This window comes from Lithobates pipiens, unplaced genomic scaffold, assembly GCF_037356315.1.
Source record: "Lithobates pipiens isolate NorthernLeopardFrog02 unplaced genomic scaffold, aLitPip1_a1.2 Scaffold_10, whole genome shotgun sequence".
Taxonomy (NCBI): Eukaryota; Metazoa; Chordata; class Amphibia; order Anura; family Ranidae; genus Lithobates; species Lithobates pipiens.
Genome location: NW_027507686.1, coordinates 106,888,843 through 106,905,129, shown reverse-complemented (window position 1 = coordinate 106,905,129; position 16,287 = coordinate 106,888,843). Strand labels below are relative to the sequence as shown.

Genomic DNA, 16,287 nt, shown 5'->3' with positions numbered 1-16,287 from the left:
TATTTTTCTGCTTGTTTGCCAACTTGACCATCTTGGTGTCTCTCAAGAGGGTTGAGAGTGGCCAGCAAGCTCGCCTACAGACACATCACCCTGCATGCGCCCGATCTCTTCTGATCTCAGATGCTAAACACGGTCGGGCCTGCTTAGTAGCTACATGGGAGACCGCCTGGGAATACCAGGTGCCGTAGGCTTTTTTTTTAATATGTTGCATCGACAATCTGTTTTCTGCTTGTTTGCCGAGTTGACCATCTTGGCGTTTGTCAAGAGGGTTGAGAGTGGCCAGCAAGATCACTTACAGTCACATAATCCTGAATGCGCCCGATCTCATCTGATCTCGGATGCTAAGCAGGGTCGGGCCCGGCTAGTACCTGGACAGTAGACCGCCTGGGAATTCCAGGTGCCGTAGGCTTTTTTTTAATATGTTGTTGGCGTTGATGACCTGTTGTATTTTCTGCTTCTTTGCCGAGGTGACCATCTTGGCGTTTGTCAAGAGGGTTGAGAGTGGCCAGCAAGATCGCCTATGGCCACATCACCCTGAATGCACCCGATCTCGTCTTATCTTGGATGCTAATCAGGGTCAGGCCTGGTTAGTACCTGGATGGGAGAACGCCTGCGAATACCAGGTGCCGTAGGCTTTTTTTAAAATATATTTTTGGCGTTGACGACCTGTTTTATTTTTCTGCTTGTTTGCCGAGGTGACCATCTTTGCGTTTGTCAAGAAGGTTGAGTGTGGCCAGCAAGATTGCCTAAGACTACATCACCCTGAATGCGCCTGATCTTGGATGCTAGGCAGGGTTGTGCCTGGTTAGAATCTGGATGGGAGACTGCCTGGGAATACGAGGTGTTGTAGGCTTTTTTTAATATGTTGTTGGCATCGATGACCTGTTTTATTTTTCTGCTTGTTTGCCGAGGTGACCATCTTGGGGTTTGTCAAGAGGGTTGAGAGTGGCCACCAAAATTGCCTACTGCCACATCACCCTGAATGTGCCCAAACTCGTAAGCAGGGTTGGGCCTGGTTAGTACTTGGATGGGAATCCGCCTGGGAATACCAGGTGCCGTAGGCTTTTTTTTTATATGTTGTTGGCGTGGACGACCTGTTTTATTTTTCTGCTTGTTTGCCGAGGTGACCATCTTAGCGTTTTTCAAGGGGGTTGAGAGTGGCCAGCAAGATCTTTTATTTTTCTGCTTGTTTGCCGAGGTCACCATCGTGGCATTTGTCAAGAGGGTTGAGAGTGGTCAGCAAGATCGCCTATGGCCACATCACTCTGAATGCGCCTGATCTCGCCTGATCTCGGATGCTAAGCAGGGTTGGGCCCTGTTAGTACTTGGATAGGAGACTGCCTGGGCATACCAGGTGTCGTAGGCTTTTTTTTAATATGCTGTTGGCGTCGACGACCTGTTTTATTTTTCTGCTTGTTTGCCGAGGTGACCATCTTGGGGTTTGTCAAGAGGGTTGAGAGTGGCCAGCAAGATCGCCTACGGCCACATCACCCTGAATGCATCCAATCTCATCTGATCTCGGATACTAAGCAGGGTCGGGCCTGATTAGTACCTGGATGGGATACCGCCTGGAAATGCCAGCTGCTGTAGGCTTTTTTTTATATGTTGTTGGCGTCGACGACCTGTTTTATTTTTCTGCTTGTTTGCCGAGTTGACCATCTTGGCGTTTGTCAAGAGGGTTGAGAGTGGCCAGAAAGATTTCTAACAGCCACATCACCCTGAATGCTCCTGATCTTGTCTGATCTCGGATGCTAAACAGGGTCGGGCCTAGTTAGTACCTGGATGGGAGACCGCCTGGGAATATCAGGTGCCCTTGGCTTTTAATTAATATGTTGTTGACGTCAACGACCTGTTTTATTATTGTGCTTGTTTGCTGAGGTGACCATCTTGGCATTTGTCAAGAGGGTTGAGAGTGGCCAGCAAGATCGCCTATGGCTACATGACACTGAATGCACCCGATCTCGTCTTATCTTGGATGCTAAGCAGGGTCAGGCCTGGTTAGTACCTGGATGGGAGACCGCCTTCTAATACCAGGTGACGTAGGCTTTTTTTTAAATATATTGTTGGCGTTGACGACCTTGTTTATTTTTCTGCTTGTTTGCCGAGGTGATCATCTTGGCATTTGTCAAGAGGGTTGAGAGTGGCCAACAAGTTTGCCAATGGCCACATCAACCTGAATGTGCCCGATCTCGTCGGATCCTAAGCAGGGCCAAGCCTGGTTATTACCTGGATGGGAGGCCGCTTGGGATTACCAGGTGCTGTAGGCTTTTTTTTAATATGTTGTTGGCGTCGACGACCTGTTTCATTTTTCTGCTTGTTTACCGAGGTGACCATCTTGTCGTTTGTCAAGAGGGTTTAGAGTGGCAAGGAAGATTGCCAAGGAAGATTGCCAAGGAAGATTGCCTAGGAAGATTGCCTACAGTCACATCAACCTTAATGCGCCTGATTTCGTCTGATCTCGGATGCTAAGCAGGGTCGAGCCTGGTTAGTACCTGGATGGGAGACCGCCTGGGAATACCAGGTGCCGTAGGCTTTGAATGCGTCTGATGTTGTCTGATCTCGGATGCTAAGCAGTGTCTGGTCTGGTTAGTACCAGGATGGGAGACCGCCTGGGAATACCAGGTGCCGTAGGCTTTTTTTTTATATGTTGTTGACGTGGACGCCTGTTTTATTTTTCTGCTTGTTTGCCGAGGTGACCATTTAAGCGTTTTTCAAGGGGGTTGAGAGAGGCCAGCAAGATCTTTTATTTTTCTGCTTGTTTGCTGAGGTGACCATCGTGGCATTTGTCAAGAGGGTTGAGAGTGATCAGCAAGATCGCCTATGGCCACATCACTCTGAATGCGCCTGATCTCGACTGATCTCGGATACTAAGCAGGGTTGGGCCCTGTTAGTACTTGGATGGGAGACTGCCTGGGCATACCAGGTGCCGTAGGCTTTTTTTAATATGCTGTTGGCGTCGACGACCTGTTTTATTTTTCTGCTTGTTTGCCGAGGTGACCATCTTGGGGTTTGTCAAGAGGGTTGAGAGTGGCCAGCAAGATCGCCTACGGCCACATCACCCTGAATGCGTCCAATCTCATCTGATCTCGGATACTAAGCAGGATCGGGCCTGGTTAGTACCTGGATGGGATACCGGCTGGAAATGCCAGCTGCCGTAGGCTTTTTTTTAATATGTTGTTGGCGTCGACGACCTGTTTTATGTTTCTGCTTGTTTGCCGAGCTGACCATCTTGGCGTTTGTCAAGAGGGTTGAGAGTGGCCAGCAAGATTTCTAACAGCCACATCACCCTGAATGCTCCTGATCTTGTCTGATCTCGAATGCTAAACAGGGTCGGGCCTAGTTAGTACCTGGATGGGAGACCGCCTGGGAATATCAGGTGCCCTTGGCTTTTAATTAATATGTTGTTGACGTCAACGACCTGTTTTATTATTGTGCTTGTTTGCTGAGGTGACCATCTTGGCATTTGTCAAGAGGGTTGAGAGTGGCCAGCAAGATCGCCTATGGCTACATGACACTGAATGCACCCGATCTCGTCTTATCTTGGATGCTAAGCAGGGTCAGGCCTGGTTAGTACCTGGATGGGAGACTGCCTGGGAATACGAGGTGTTGTAGGCTTTTTTTAATATGTTGTTGGCATCGATGACCTGTTTTATTTTTCTGCTTGTTTGCCGAGGTGACCATCTTGGGGTTTGTCAAGAGGGTTGAGAGTGGCCACCAAAATTGCCTACTGCCACATCACCCTGAATGTGCCCAAACTCGTAAGCAGGGTTGGGCCTGGTTAGTACTTGGATGGGAATCCGCCTGGGAATACCAGGTGCCGTAGGCTTTTTTTTTATATGTTGTTGGCGTGGACGACCTGTTTTATTTTTCTGCTTGTTTGCCGAGGTGACCATCTTAGCGTTTTTCAAGGGGGTTGAGAGTGGCCAGCAAGATCTTTTATTTTTCTGCTTGTTTGCCGAGGTCACCATCGTGGCATTTGTCAAGAGGGTTGAGAGTGGTCAGCAAGATCGCCTATGGCCACATCACTCTGAATGCGCCTGATCTCGCCTGATCTCGGATGCTAAGCAGGGTTGGGCCCTGTTAGTACTTGGATAGGAGACTGCCTGGGCATACCAGGTGTCGTAGGCTTTTTTTTAATATGCTGTTGGCGTCGACGACCTGTTTTATTTTTCTGCTTGTTTGCCGAGGTGACCATCTTGGGGTTTGTCAAGAGGGTTGAGAGTGGCCAGCAAGATCGCCTACGGCCACATCACCCTGAATGCGTCCAATCTCATCTGATCTCGGATACTAAGCAGGGTCGGGCCTGATTAGTACCTGGATGGGATACCGCCTGGAAATGCCAGCTGCCGTAGGCTTTTTTTTATATGTTGTTGGCGTCGACGACCTGTTTTATTTTTCTGCTTGTTTGCCGAGTTGACCATCTTGGCGTTTGTCAAGAGGGTTGAGAGTGGCCAGAAAGATTTCTAACAGCCACATCACCCTGAATGCTCCTGATCTTGTCTGATCTCGGATGCTAAACAGGGTCGGGCCTAGTTAGTACCTGGATGGGAGACTGCCTGGGAATATCAGGTGCCCTTGGCTTTTAATTAATATGTTGTTGACGTCAACGACCTGTTTTATTATTGTGCTTGTTTGCTGAGGTGACCATCTTGGCATTTGTCAAGAGGGTTGAGAGTGGCCAGCAAGATCGCCTATGGCTACATGACACTGAATGCACCCGATCTCGTCTTATCTTGGATGCTAAGCAGGGTCAGGCCTGGTTAGTACCTGGATGGGAGACCGCCTTCTAATACCAGGTGACGTAGGCTTTTTTTTAAATATATTGTTGGCGTTGACGACCTGTTTTATTTTTCTGCTTGTTTGCCGAGGTGATCATCTTGGCATTTGTCAAGAGGGTTGAGAGTGGCCAACAAGTTTGCCAATGGCCACATCACCCTGAATGTGCCCGATCTCGTCGGATCCTAAGCAGGGCCAAGCCTGGTTATTACCTGGATGGGAGGCCGCTTGGGATTACCAGGTGCTGTAGGCTTTTTTTTAATATGTTGTTGGCGTCGACGACCTGTTTCATTTTTCTGCTTGTTTACCGAGGTGACCATCTTGTCGTTTGTCAAGAGGGTTTAGAGTGGCAAGGAAGATTGCCAAGGAAGATTGCCAAGGAAGATTGCCAAGGAAGATTGCCTAGGAAGATTGCCTAGGAAGATTGCCTAGGAAGATTGCCTAGGAAGATTGCCTACAGTCACATCAACCTTAATGCGCCTGATTTCGTCTGATCTCAGATGCTAAGCAGGGTCGAGCCTGGTTAGTACCTGGATGGGAGACCGCCTGGGAATACCAGGTGCCGTAGGCTTTGAATGCGTCTGATGTTGTCTGATCTCGGATGCTAAGCAGTGTCTGGTCTGGTTAGTACCAGGATGGGAGACCGCCTGGGAATACCAGGTGCCGTAGGCTTTTTTTTTATATGTTGTTGACGTGGACGCATGTTTTATTTTTCTGCTTGTTTGCCGAGGTGACCATCTTAGCGTTTTTCAAGGGGGTTGAGAGAGGCCAGCAAGATCTTTTATTTTTCTGCTTGTTTGCTGAGGTGACCATCGTGGCATTTGTCAAGAGGGTTGAGAGTGATCAGCAAGATCGCCTATGGCCACATCACTCTGAATGCGCCTGATCTCGACTGATCTCGGATACTAAGCAGGGTTGGGCCCTGTTAGTACTTGGATGGGAGACTGCCTGGGCATACCAGGTGCCGTAGGCTTTTTTTAATATGCTGTTGGCGTCGACGACCTGTTTTATTTTTCTGCTTGTTTGCCGAGGTGACCATCTTGGGGTTTGTCAAGAGGGTTGAGAGTGGCCAGCAAGATCGCCTACGGCCACATCACCCTGAATGCGTCCAATCTCATCTGATCTCGGATACTAAGCAGGATCGGGCCTGGTTAGTACCTGGATGGGATACCGGCTGGAAATGCCAGCTGCCGTAGGCTTTTTTTTAATATGTTGTTGGCGTCGACGACCTGTTTTATTTTTCTGCTTGTTTGCCGAGCTGACCATCTTGGCGTTTGTCAAGAGGGTTGAGAGTGGCCAGCAAGATTTCTAACAGCCACATCACCCTGAATGCTCCTGATCTTGTCTGATCTCGAATGCTAAACAGGGTCGGGCCTAGTTAGTACCTGGATGGGAGACCGCCTGGGAATATCAGGTGCCCTTGGCTTTTAATTAATATGTTGTTGACGTCAACGACCTGTTTTATTATTGTGCTTGTTTGCTGAGGTGACCATCTTGGCATTTGTCAAGAGGGTTGAGAGTGGCCAGCAAGATCGCCTATGGCTACATGACACTGAATGCACCCGATCTCGTCTTATCTTGGATGCTAAGCAGGGTCAGGCCTGGTTAGTACCTGGATGGGAGACCGCCTTCTAATACCAGGTGACGTAGGCTTTTTTTTTTAATATATTGTTGGCGTTGACGACCTGTTTTATTTTTCTGCTTGTTTGTCGAGGTGATCATCTTGGCATTTGTCAAGAGGGTTGAGAGTGGCCAACAAGTTTGCCAATGGCCACATCACCCTGAATGTGCCCGATCTCATCGGATCCAAAGCAGGGCCAAGCCTGGTTATTACCTGGATGGGAGGCCGCTTGGGATTACCAGGTGCTGTAGGCTTTTTTTTAATATGTTGTTGGCGTCGACGACCTGTTTTATTTTTCTGCTTGTTTACCAAGGTGACCATCTTGTCGTTTGTCAAGAGGGTTTAGAGTGGCCAGGACGATTGCCTACAGTCACATCAACCTTAATGCGCCTGATTTCGTCTGATCTCGGATGCTAAGCAGGGTCGAGCCTGGTTAGTACCTGGATGGGAGACCGCCTGGGAATACCAGGTGCCGTAGGCTTTGAATGCGTCTGATGTTGTCTGATCTCGGATGCTAAGCAGTGTCTGGTCTGGTTAGTACCAGGATGGGAGACCGCCTGGGAATACCAGGTGCCGTAGGCTTTTTTTTTTATATGTTGTTGACGTGGACGACCTGTTTTATTTTTCTGCTTGTTTGCCGAGGTGACCATCTTAGCGTTTTTCAAGGGGGTTGAGAGTGGCCAGCAAGATCTTTTATTTTTCTGCTTGTTTGCTGAGTTGACCATCGTGGCATTTGTCAAGAGGGTTGAGAGTGGTCAGCAAGATCGTCTATCGCCACATCACTCTGAATGCACCTGATCTCGCCTGATCTCGGACGCTAAGCAGGGTTGGGCCCTGTTAGTACTTGGATGGGAGACTGCCTGGGCATACCAGGTGCCGTAGGCTTTTTTTTAATATGCTGTTGGCGTCGACGACCTGTTTTATTTTTCTGCTTGTTTGCCGAGGTGACCATCTTGGGGTTTGTCAAGAGGGTTGAGAGTGGCCAGCAAGATCGCCTACGGCCACATCACCCTGAATGCGTCCAATCTCATCTGATCTCGGATACTAAGCAGGGTCGGGCCTGGTTAGTACCTGGATGGGGTACCGCCTGGAAATGCCAGCTGCCGTAGGCTTTTTTTTAATATGTTGTTGGCTTCGACGACCTGTTTTATTTTTCTGCTTGTTTGCCGAGTTGACCATCTTGGCGTTTGTCAAGAGGGTTGAGAGTGGCCAGCAAGATTTCTAACAGCCACATCACCCTGAATGCTCCTGATCTTGTCTGATCTCGGATGCTAAACAGGGTTGGGCCTGGTTAGTACCTGGATGGGAGACCGCCTGGGAATATCAGGTGCCCTTGGCTTTTAATTAATATGTTGTTGACGTCAACGACCTGTTTTATTATTGTGCTTGTTTGCTGAGGTGACCATCTTGGCATTTGTCAAGAAGGTTGGGAGTGGCCAGCAAGATCGCCTATGGCTACATGACACTGAATGCACCCGATCTCGTCTTATCTTGGATGCTAAGCAGGGTCAGGCCTGGTTAGTACCTGGATGGGAGACCGCCTTCTAATGCCAGGTGACGTAGGCTTTTTTTTTTTTATATATTGTTGGCGTTGACGACCTGTTTTATTTTTCTGCTTGTTTGCCGAGGTGATCATCTTGGCATTTGTCAAGAGGGTTGAGAGTGGCCAACAAGGTAGCCTCTTTTGATTCAAGTTTGCCAATGGCCACATCACCCTGAATGTGCCCGATCTCGTCGAATCCTAAGCAGGGCCAAGCCTGGTTATTACCTGGATGGGAGGCCGCTTGGGATTACCAGGTGCTGTAGGCTTTTTTTTAATATGTTGTTGGCGTCGATGACCTGTTTTATTTTTCTGCTTGTTTACCGAGGTGACCATCTTGTCGTTTGTCAAGAGGGTTTAGAGTGGCCAGGAAGATTGCCTACAGTCACATCAACCTTAATGCGCCTGATTTCGTCTGATCTCAGATGCTAAGCAGGGTCGAGCCTGGTTAGTACCTGGATGGGAGACCGCCTGGGAATACCAGGTGCCGTAGGCTTTGAATGCGTCTGATGTCGTCTGATCTCAGATGGTAAGCAGTGTCTGGTCTGGTTAGTACCAGGATGGGAGACCGCCTGGGAATACCAGGTGACGTAGGCTTTTTCTTAATATGTTCATGGCGTCGACAACCTTTTTTATTTTTCTGCTTGTTTGCCGAGGTGACCATCTTGGCTTTGTTAAGAGGGTTCAGAGTGGCCAGCAAGATCACCAGCGGCCACATCACCCTGAATGCACCTGATCGCAGATGCTTAGCAGGTTCGAGCCTGGTTTGTACCTTAATGGAAACCGCCTGGGAATACTGGGGGCTGTAGGCTTTTTTTATAATATTTTGTCAAGGTCGACGACCTGTTTTATTTTTCTGCTTGTTTGCCGAGGTGACCATCTTGGCGTTTGTCAAGAGGTTTGAGAGTGGACAGCAAGGTTGCTTATAGCCACATGATCCTGAATGCCTCTTATCTCATCTGATCTTGGATGCTAAGCAGGGTCGGGTCTGGTTAGTGCCTGAATGGGAGACCGCCTGGGAATACCAGGTGCCATAGGCGTTTTTTTAATATGTTGTTGGCGTTGACGACCTGTTTTATTTTTCTACTTGTTTGCTGAGGTGACCATCTTGGAGTTTGTCAAAAGGGTTGAGAGTGGCCAGCAAGATTGCCTACGTGCACATCATCCTAAATGAGCCTTATTTCGTCTGATCTCGGATGCTAAGCAGGGTTGGGCCTGGTTAGTACGTGGATGGGAGACTGCCTGGGAATACCAGGTGCCATAGGCTTTTTTTTAATATGTTCTTGGCCTCGACGACCTGTTTTTCTGCTTGTTTGCTGAGGTGACCATCTTTGCATCTGTCAAGAAGGTTGAGTGTGGCCAGCAAGATTGCCTATGGCTACATCACCCTCAATGCACCTGATCTCATCTGATCTCGGATGCTAAGCAGGGTCAGGCCTGGTTAGTATCTGGATGGGAGACAGCCTGGGCATACCAGGTGCGGTGGGTTTATTTTTAATATGTTGTTGGTGTCGATGACCTGTTTTATTTTTCTGCTTGTTTGCCGAGGTGACCATCTTGGCGTTTGTCAAGAGGGTTGAGAGTCGCCAGCAAGATCGCCAACGGCCACATCGCCCTGAATGCGCCCGATCTCGGATGCTAGGCAGGGTTGTGCCTGGTTAGAATCTGGATGGGAGACCGCCTGGAAATACAAGGTGCTGTAGGCTTTTTTTAATATGTTGTTGGCGTCGACAACCTGTTTTATTTTTCTGCTTGTTTGCCGAGGTGACCATCTTGGCGTTTATCAAAAGGGTTGAGAGTGGCCAGCAAGATCGCCTATGGCCACATCTCCCTGAATGGGCCCGATCTCGTCTGATCTCGGATGCTAAGCAGGGTCGGGCCTGGTTAGTACCTGGATGGGAGATTGCCTGGGAATACCAGGAGCCGTAGGCTTTTCTTAAATATGTTGTTGGTGTCGACGACCTGTTTTATTTTTCTGCTTGTTTGCCGAGGTGATCATCTTGGCGTTTGTCAAGAGAGCTGAGAGTGGACACCAAAATTGCCTACGGTCACATCACTCTGAATGCACCTGATCTCGTCTGATCTGAGATGCTAAGTAGGGTTGAGCCTGGTTAGTACCTGCATGGGAGTCCGCCTGGGATTTCCAGGTGCCGTAGGCTTTTTCTTATTATGGTGTTGGCATCGACGACCTGTTTTATTATTCTGCTTGTTTGCCGAGGTGACCATCTTGGCGTTTGTCAAGAGGGTTTAGAGTGTCCAGCAAGATCGCCTATGGCCACATCACCCTGAATGCGTCCGATCTCATCTGACCTCGGATGCTAAGCAATGTTGTGCCTGGTTAGTACCTGAATGGGAGACCGCCTGGAAATACCAGGTGCCGTAGGCTCTTTTTTAATATATTCTTGGCGTCAATGACCTGTTTTCTTTTTCTGCTTGTTTGCCGAGGTGACCATCTTGCCGTTTGTCAAGAGGGTTGAGAGTGGCCAACAAGATCGCCTATGGCCACATCAGCCTGAATGCACCCTATCTCGTCTTATCTTGGATGCTAATCAGGGTCAGGCCTGGTTAGTACCTGGATGGGAGAACGCCTGCGAATACCAGGTGCCGTAGGCTTTTTTTAAAATATATTGTTGGCGTTGACGACCTGTTTTATTTTTCTGCTTGTTTGCCGAGGTGACCATCTTTGCGTTTGTCAAGAAGGTTGAGTGTGGCCAGCAAGATTGCCTAAGACTACATCACCTTGAATGCGTCTGATCTTGGATGCTAGGCAGGGTTGTGCCTGGTTAGAATCTGGATGGGAGACTGCCTGGGAATACGAGGTGTTGTAGGCTTTTTTTAATATGTTGTTGGCATCAACGACCTGTTTTATTTTTCTGCTTGTTAGCCGAGGTGACCATCTTGGCATTTGTCAAGAGGGTTAAGAGTGGCAAGCAAGATCGCCTTTCACCACATCGCCCTAAATGCACCCGGTCTCGTCTGATATCGCATGCTAAGCAGCATTAGGCCTGGTTAGTACCTGGATGGGAGACCGCCTGAAATAGCAGGTGACGTAGGCTTTTTTTTAATATGTTGGCATCAACGACCTGTTTTATTTTTCTGCTTGTTTGCCTAGGTGACCATCTTGGTGTTTGTCAAGAGGGTTGAGAGAGGCCAGCAAGATCGCCTATGGCCATATCACCCTAAATGCGCCCGATCTCGTCTGATCTCAGATGCTAAGCAGGATCGGGGCTAGTTAATACCTGGATGGGAGACCGCCTGGGAATACCAGGTGCCATAGGCTTTTTTTTAATATGTTGTTGGAGTCGACTAACTGTTTTATTTTTCTGCTTGTTTGTCGGAGGTGACCATCTTGGCGTTTGACAAGAGGGTTGAGAGTGGCCAGCAAGATCGCCTATGGCCACATTACCCTGTATGCGATTGATCTCGTCTGATCTTGGATGCTAAGCAGGGTTGGGCCTGGTTAGTACCTGGAAGGGAGGCCGATTGGGAATACCAGGTGCCGTAGGCTTTATTTTTAATATGTTGTTGGCATCGACGATCTGTTTTAATTTTCTGCCAAGGTGACCATCTTGGCGTTTATCAAGAGGGTTGAGAGGGGCCAGCAAGATCGCCTGTGGCTACATCACCCAGAATGCGCCCGATCTCGGATGCTAAGCAGGGTCGGGCCTGGTTAGTACCTGGATGGGAGAGTGCCTGGGAATACCAGGTGCTGTAGGCTTTTTCTTAATATGTTGTTGTCGTCGAAGACCTGTTTTATTTTTCTGCTTGTTTGCGGAGGTGACCATCTTGGTAGTTTGTCAAGAGGGTTGAGAGTGGCCAGCAAAATTGCCTATGGCCACATCACCCTTAATGCTCCCGATCTCACCTGATCTTTGAAGCGAAGCAGGGTCAGGCCTGTTTAGTACCTGGATGGGAGACCGCCTGGAAATACCAGGTGCCGTAGGCTTCATTTTAATATGTTGTTGGCGTCAATGACCTGTTTTATTTTTCTGCTTGTTTGCCGAGGTGACCATCTTGGAGTTTGTCAAGAGGGTTGAGAGTGGCCAGCAAGACCACCTATGGCTACATCACCGTGAATGTATCTGATTTCTTCTGATCTCGGATGCTATGCAGGGTCGGGCCTTGTTAGTATCTGGATGGGAGACCGCCTGGGAATACCAGGTGCCGTAGGTTTTTTTTAATATGTTGTTGGCGTCGACGACCTGTTTTCATTTTCTGCTTGATTGCCGAGGTGACCATCTTGGCGTTTGTCAAGTGGCTTGAGAGCGGCCAGCAAGATCGCCTATGGCCACGTCACCCTGAATGTGCCTGATCTCGTCTGATCTCAGATGCTAATCAGGGTCGGGCCTGGTTAATACCTGGATGGGAGACCGCCTGGGAATTCCAGGTGCCGTAGGCTTTTTTTTAATATGTTGTTGGCGTTGATGACCTGTTGTATTTTTCTGCTTCTTTGCCGAGGTGACCATCTTGGCGTTTGTCAAGAGGGTTGAGAGTGGCCAGCAAGATCGCCTACGGCCACATCACCCTGAGTGCGCCTGATCTCATCTGATCTCGGATGCTAAGAGGGTCGGGCCAGCTTAGTACCTGGCTTGGAGTCCGCCTGGGAATACCAGGTGCCATATGCTTTTTTCAATGTTGTTGGCGTCCATGACCTGCTTATTTTTCTGCTTATTAGCCGAGGTGACCATCTTGGCATTTGTCAAGAGGGTTAAGAGTGGAAAGCAAGATCGCCTATGATGACCCTGCATGCGCCTGATCTCTTCTGATCTTGGATGCTAAGCATGGTCGGGCCTAGTTAATAGCTGGATGGGAGACCGCCTGGAAATACCAGGTGCCGTAGGCTTTTTTTAATATGTTGTTGGCATCGATGACCTGTTTTATTTTTCTGCTTGTTTGCCAACTTAACCATCTTGGTGTCTCTCAAGAGGGTTGAGAGTGGCCAGCAAGCTCGCCTACAGCCACATCACCCTGCATGTGCCCGATCTCTTCTGATCTCGGATGCTAAACACGGTCGGGCCTGCTTAGTAGCTGCATGGGAGACCGCCTGGGAATACCAGGTGCCGTAGGCTTTTTTTTAATATGTTGTTGCATCGACAATCTGTTTTCTGCTTGTTTGCCGAGTTGACCATCTTGGCGTTTGTCAAGAGGGTTGAGAGTGGCCAGCAAGATCTTTTACAGTCACATAACCCTGAATGTGCCCGATCTCATCTGATCTCGGATGCTAAGCAGGGTCGGGCCCGGCTAGTACCTGGATTGTAGACCGCCTGGGAATGCCAGGTGTTGTAGGCTTTTTTTAATATGTTGTTGGCGTTGACGACCTGTTTTATTTTTCTGCTTCTTTGCCAAGGGGAAAATCTTCGTGTTTGTCAAGAGGGTTGAGAGTGGCCAGCAAGATCGCCTATGGCCACATCACCCTTAGTGCGCCTGATCTCATCTGATCTCGGATGCTAGCAGGGTCGGGCCTGGTTAGTACCTGGATGGAAGACCGCCTGGCTGGGAATACCAGGTGCTGTAGGCTTTTTCTTAATATGTTTTTGGCGTCGACGACCTGTTTCATTTTTCTGCTTGTTTGCTGAGGTCACCATCTTGGCGTTTGTCAGGAGGGTTGAGAGTGGCCAGCAAGATCGCCTACGGCCACATCACCCTGAATGCGCCTGATCTCATCTGATCTCGGATGCTATGGAGGGTTGGGTCTGGTTAGTACCTGGATGGGAAACCGCCTGGGAATACCAGGTGCAGTAGGCTTCTTTTTAATATGTTATTGGCGTCGACGACCTGTTTTATTTTTCTGCTTGTTTGCCGAGGTGACCATCTTGGCGTTTGTCAAGAGGGTTGAGAGTGGCCAGCAAGATCGCCTTTGGCTACATCACCCAGAATGCGCCCGATTTAGTCTGATCTCGGATGTTAAGCAGGGTCGGGCATGGTTAGCACCTGGATGGAAGACCGCCTGGGAATACCAGGTGCCGTAGGCTTTTTTTAATATGTTGTTGGCGTCGATGACCTGTTTTATTTTTCTGCTTCTTTGCCGAGGTGACCATCTTGGCGTTTGTCAAGAGGGTTGAGAGTGGCCAGCAAGATCGCCTAGAGCCACATCACCCTGAGTGCGCATGATCTCATCTGATCTCGAATGCTAGCAGGGTCGGGCCAGCTTAGTACCTGGCTTGGAGTCCGCCTGGGAATACCAGGTGCCATATGCTTTTTTCAATGTTGTTGGCGTCCATGACCTGTTTATTTTTCTGCTGGTTGGCCGAGGTGACCATCTTGGCATTTGTCAAGAGGGTTAAGAGTGGCAAGCAAGATCGCCTTTCGCCACATCACCCTGAATGCACCCGGTCTAGTTTGATCTCGGATGCTGAGCAGCGTCGTGCCTATTTAGTACCTGGATGGGAGATCGCCTGGGAATACCAGGTGCCATAGGCTTTTTTTTTATATGTTGGTTGCGTCGATGACCTGTTTTATTTTTCTGCTTCTTTGCTGAGGCGACCATCTTGGCGTTTGTCAAGAGGGTTGAGAGGGGCCAGCAAGATCGCCTACGGCCACATCACCCTGAGTGCGCCTGATCTCATCTGATCTCGAATGCTAGCAGAGTCGGGCTAGCTTAGTGCCTGGCTTGGAGTCCGCCTGGGAATACCAGGTGCCATATGCTTTTTTCAATGTTGTTGGCGTCCATGACCTGTTTATTTTTCTGCTGGTTGGCCGAGGTGACCATCTTGGCATTTGTCAAAAGGGTTAAGAGTGGCAAGCAAGATCGCCTTTCGCCACATCGCCTTGAATGCACCCGGTCTAGTCTGATCTTGGATGCTGAGCAGCGTCGTGCCTTTTTAGTACCTGGATAGGAGACCGCCTGGGAATACCAGGTGCCATAGGCTTTTTTTTAATATGTTGTTGGCGTCAACGACCTGTTTTATTTTTCTGCGTGTTTGCCGAGGTGACCATCTTGGTGTTTTTCAAGAGGGTTGAGAGTGGCCAGCAATACTGCTTACAGCTAAATCACCGTGAATGCACCTGATCTCTTCTGATCTCGGATGCTATGCAGGATCGGGCCTGGTTAGTACCTGGATGAGAGAGTTCCTGGGAATATCAGATGCCGTAGGCTTTTTTTAATATATTGACGTCAACGACCTGTTTTATTTTTCTGCTTGTTTGCCTAGGTGACCATCTTGCCGTTTGTCAAGAGGGTTGAGAGTGGCCAGGAAGAATGCCTATGGCCACATCACCATGAATGCGCCCGATCTCGTCTGATCTCAGATGCTTAGCAGGATCGGGCCTAGTTAATACCTGGATGGGAGACCGCCTGGGAATACCAAGTGCCATAGGCTTTTTTCTTAATATGTTGTTGGCGTCGACAAACTGTTTTATTTTTCTGCTTGTTTGCTGAGTTGACCATCTTGGCGTTTGTCAAGAGGGTTGACAGTGGCCGGGAAGAATGCCTACGGTCACATTACCCTGAATGCGCCCGATCTCGTCTGATCTTGAATGCTAAGCAGGGTCGGGCTTGGTTAGTACCTGGATGGGAGACCGCCTGGAAATAGCAGGTGCCGTAGGCAAATTTTTAATATGTTGTTGGCGTTGACGACCTGTTTTATTTTTCTGCTTTTTTGCCGAGGTGACAATCTTGGCGTTTGTCAAGTGGGTTGAGAGTGGCCAGCAAGATTGCCTACGGCCACATCACTCTTAATGTGCCCGATCTCGTCTGATCTCAGATGTTAAGCAGGGTCGGGCCTGGTTAGTACCTGGATGGGAGAATGCCTGGGAATACCAGGTGCCGTAGGCCTTTTTTTAATATGTTGTTGGCGTCGACGACCCGTTTTATTTTTCTGCTTGTTTGCCGAGGTGACCATCTTGGTGCCTTTTTAGTACCTGGATGGGAGACCGCCTGGGAATACCAGGTGCCATAGGCTTTTTTTTAATATGTTGTTGGCGTCGATGACCTGTTTTATTTTTCTGCTTCTTTGCCGAGGTGACCATCTTGGCGTTTGTCAAGAGGGTTGAGAGTGGCCAGTAAGATCACCTATGGCCACATGGAGACCGCCTGGGAGTACCAGGTGCCTTATGCCACGTACACACGTAGCAGACTATCCGGCGGACTTGGTCTGGCGGACTTTCCCTCATACTGTCCGCCAGACTTTCCGAACGAGCTACTTTTCCACACGGCACTTTTTCAGCGAACTAATACGGCGTATTAAGTCCGCCGGACTATCCGCCATACTTTTGAAATGAACGGACTTGCCCACACACACGGAGGAAAGTCCTCTCATTTTGAGCGCGTCTCCAGGTAGCCGGGGCCAGCGAAGGAGGCGCCGCTGGCCCCGTCACCTGGTATGTGTATGCTTGCCACTCTATATACCAC

At 49.1% G+C, this 16,287-nt stretch overlaps 43 pseudogenes; all 43 read left to right on the top strand.

Moving 5' to 3' along the window:
- Nucleotides 1–72: 72 nt before the first annotated feature.
- On the top strand, nt 73–191 carry LOC143950942 (5S ribosomal RNA; annotated as a pseudogene).
- A 99-nt stretch (nt 192–290) lies between these two features.
- On the top strand, nt 291–409 carry LOC143945481 (5S ribosomal RNA; annotated as a pseudogene).
- A 107-nt stretch (nt 410–516) lies between these two features.
- Nucleotides 517–635, top strand: LOC143944391 (5S ribosomal RNA; annotated as a pseudogene).
- A 612-nt stretch (nt 636–1,247) lies between these two features.
- On the top strand, nt 1,248–1,366 carry LOC143955805 (5S ribosomal RNA; annotated as a pseudogene).
- Nucleotides 1,367–1,474: 108 nt separating this feature from the next.
- LOC143942986 (5S ribosomal RNA) lies at nt 1,475–1,593 on the top strand (annotated as a pseudogene).
- Nucleotides 1,594–1,700: 107 nt separating this feature from the next.
- LOC143946211 (5S ribosomal RNA) lies at nt 1,701–1,819 on the top strand (annotated as a pseudogene).
- Nucleotides 1,820–2,414: 595 nt separating this feature from the next.
- LOC143955526 (5S ribosomal RNA) lies at nt 2,415–2,533 on the top strand (annotated as a pseudogene).
- A 283-nt stretch (nt 2,534–2,816) lies between these two features.
- Nucleotides 2,817–2,935, top strand: LOC143943090 (5S ribosomal RNA; annotated as a pseudogene).
- A 107-nt stretch (nt 2,936–3,042) lies between these two features.
- On the top strand, nt 3,043–3,161 carry LOC143951207 (5S ribosomal RNA; annotated as a pseudogene).
- A 108-nt stretch (nt 3,162–3,269) lies between these two features.
- Nucleotides 3,270–3,388, top strand: LOC143950642 (5S ribosomal RNA; annotated as a pseudogene).
- Nucleotides 3,389–3,496: 108 nt separating this feature from the next.
- LOC143950841 (5S ribosomal RNA) lies at nt 3,497–3,615 on the top strand (annotated as a pseudogene).
- Nucleotides 3,616–4,009: 394 nt separating this feature from the next.
- LOC143955798 (5S ribosomal RNA) lies at nt 4,010–4,128 on the top strand (annotated as a pseudogene).
- A 108-nt stretch (nt 4,129–4,236) lies between these two features.
- LOC143943474 (5S ribosomal RNA) lies at nt 4,237–4,355 on the top strand (annotated as a pseudogene).
- Nucleotides 4,356–4,462: 107 nt separating this feature from the next.
- LOC143950720 (5S ribosomal RNA) lies at nt 4,463–4,581 on the top strand (annotated as a pseudogene).
- A 647-nt stretch (nt 4,582–5,228) lies between these two features.
- On the top strand, nt 5,229–5,347 carry LOC143951825 (5S ribosomal RNA; annotated as a pseudogene).
- Nucleotides 5,348–5,630: 283 nt separating this feature from the next.
- On the top strand, nt 5,631–5,749 carry LOC143943084 (5S ribosomal RNA; annotated as a pseudogene).
- A 107-nt stretch (nt 5,750–5,856) lies between these two features.
- LOC143951196 (5S ribosomal RNA) lies at nt 5,857–5,975 on the top strand (annotated as a pseudogene).
- A 108-nt stretch (nt 5,976–6,083) lies between these two features.
- On the top strand, nt 6,084–6,202 carry LOC143950631 (5S ribosomal RNA; annotated as a pseudogene).
- Nucleotides 6,203–6,759: 557 nt separating this feature from the next.
- Nucleotides 6,760–6,878, top strand: LOC143955450 (5S ribosomal RNA; annotated as a pseudogene).
- A 285-nt stretch (nt 6,879–7,163) lies between these two features.
- On the top strand, nt 7,164–7,282 carry LOC143943081 (5S ribosomal RNA; annotated as a pseudogene).
- Nucleotides 7,283–7,390: 108 nt separating this feature from the next.
- Nucleotides 7,391–7,509, top strand: LOC143943273 (5S ribosomal RNA; annotated as a pseudogene).
- Nucleotides 7,510–7,617: 108 nt separating this feature from the next.
- On the top strand, nt 7,618–7,736 carry LOC143957357 (5S ribosomal RNA; annotated as a pseudogene).
- Nucleotides 7,737–8,314: 578 nt separating this feature from the next.
- Nucleotides 8,315–8,433, top strand: LOC143950598 (5S ribosomal RNA; annotated as a pseudogene).
- An 874-nt stretch (nt 8,434–9,307) lies between these two features.
- Nucleotides 9,308–9,426, top strand: LOC143952798 (5S ribosomal RNA; annotated as a pseudogene).
- A 324-nt stretch (nt 9,427–9,750) lies between these two features.
- LOC143957014 (5S ribosomal RNA) lies at nt 9,751–9,869 on the top strand (annotated as a pseudogene).
- Nucleotides 9,870–9,977: 108 nt separating this feature from the next.
- On the top strand, nt 9,978–10,096 carry LOC143954122 (5S ribosomal RNA; annotated as a pseudogene).
- A 108-nt stretch (nt 10,097–10,204) lies between these two features.
- Nucleotides 10,205–10,323, top strand: LOC143952865 (5S ribosomal RNA; annotated as a pseudogene).
- Nucleotides 10,324–10,431: 108 nt separating this feature from the next.
- Nucleotides 10,432–10,550, top strand: LOC143953836 (5S ribosomal RNA; annotated as a pseudogene).
- Nucleotides 10,551–11,098: 548 nt separating this feature from the next.
- Nucleotides 11,099–11,217, top strand: LOC143942907 (5S ribosomal RNA; annotated as a pseudogene).
- Nucleotides 11,218–11,326: 109 nt separating this feature from the next.
- LOC143942732 (5S ribosomal RNA) lies at nt 11,327–11,445 on the top strand (annotated as a pseudogene).
- A 101-nt stretch (nt 11,446–11,546) lies between these two features.
- LOC143952909 (5S ribosomal RNA) lies at nt 11,547–11,655 on the top strand (annotated as a pseudogene).
- Nucleotides 11,656–11,764: 109 nt separating this feature from the next.
- Nucleotides 11,765–11,883, top strand: LOC143956928 (5S ribosomal RNA; annotated as a pseudogene).
- Nucleotides 11,884–11,991: 108 nt separating this feature from the next.
- LOC143950554 (5S ribosomal RNA) lies at nt 11,992–12,110 on the top strand (annotated as a pseudogene).
- Nucleotides 12,111–12,217: 107 nt separating this feature from the next.
- Nucleotides 12,218–12,336, top strand: LOC143954144 (5S ribosomal RNA; annotated as a pseudogene).
- Nucleotides 12,337–12,444: 108 nt separating this feature from the next.
- On the top strand, nt 12,445–12,562 carry LOC143952787 (5S ribosomal RNA; annotated as a pseudogene).
- A 325-nt stretch (nt 12,563–12,887) lies between these two features.
- On the top strand, nt 12,888–13,006 carry LOC143942569 (5S ribosomal RNA; annotated as a pseudogene).
- A 101-nt stretch (nt 13,007–13,107) lies between these two features.
- Nucleotides 13,108–13,226, top strand: LOC143945658 (5S ribosomal RNA; annotated as a pseudogene).
- Nucleotides 13,227–13,333: 107 nt separating this feature from the next.
- Nucleotides 13,334–13,455, top strand: LOC143948752 (5S ribosomal RNA; annotated as a pseudogene).
- Nucleotides 13,456–13,563: 108 nt separating this feature from the next.
- Nucleotides 13,564–13,682, top strand: LOC143954441 (5S ribosomal RNA; annotated as a pseudogene).
- Nucleotides 13,683–13,790: 108 nt separating this feature from the next.
- Nucleotides 13,791–13,909, top strand: LOC143947535 (5S ribosomal RNA; annotated as a pseudogene).
- A 1,228-nt stretch (nt 13,910–15,137) lies between these two features.
- On the top strand, nt 15,138–15,256 carry LOC143948487 (5S ribosomal RNA; annotated as a pseudogene).
- A 109-nt stretch (nt 15,257–15,365) lies between these two features.
- Nucleotides 15,366–15,484, top strand: LOC143954452 (5S ribosomal RNA; annotated as a pseudogene).
- Nucleotides 15,485–15,592: 108 nt separating this feature from the next.
- LOC143947105 (5S ribosomal RNA) lies at nt 15,593–15,711 on the top strand (annotated as a pseudogene).
- Nucleotides 15,712–16,287: the final 576 nt, after the last annotated feature.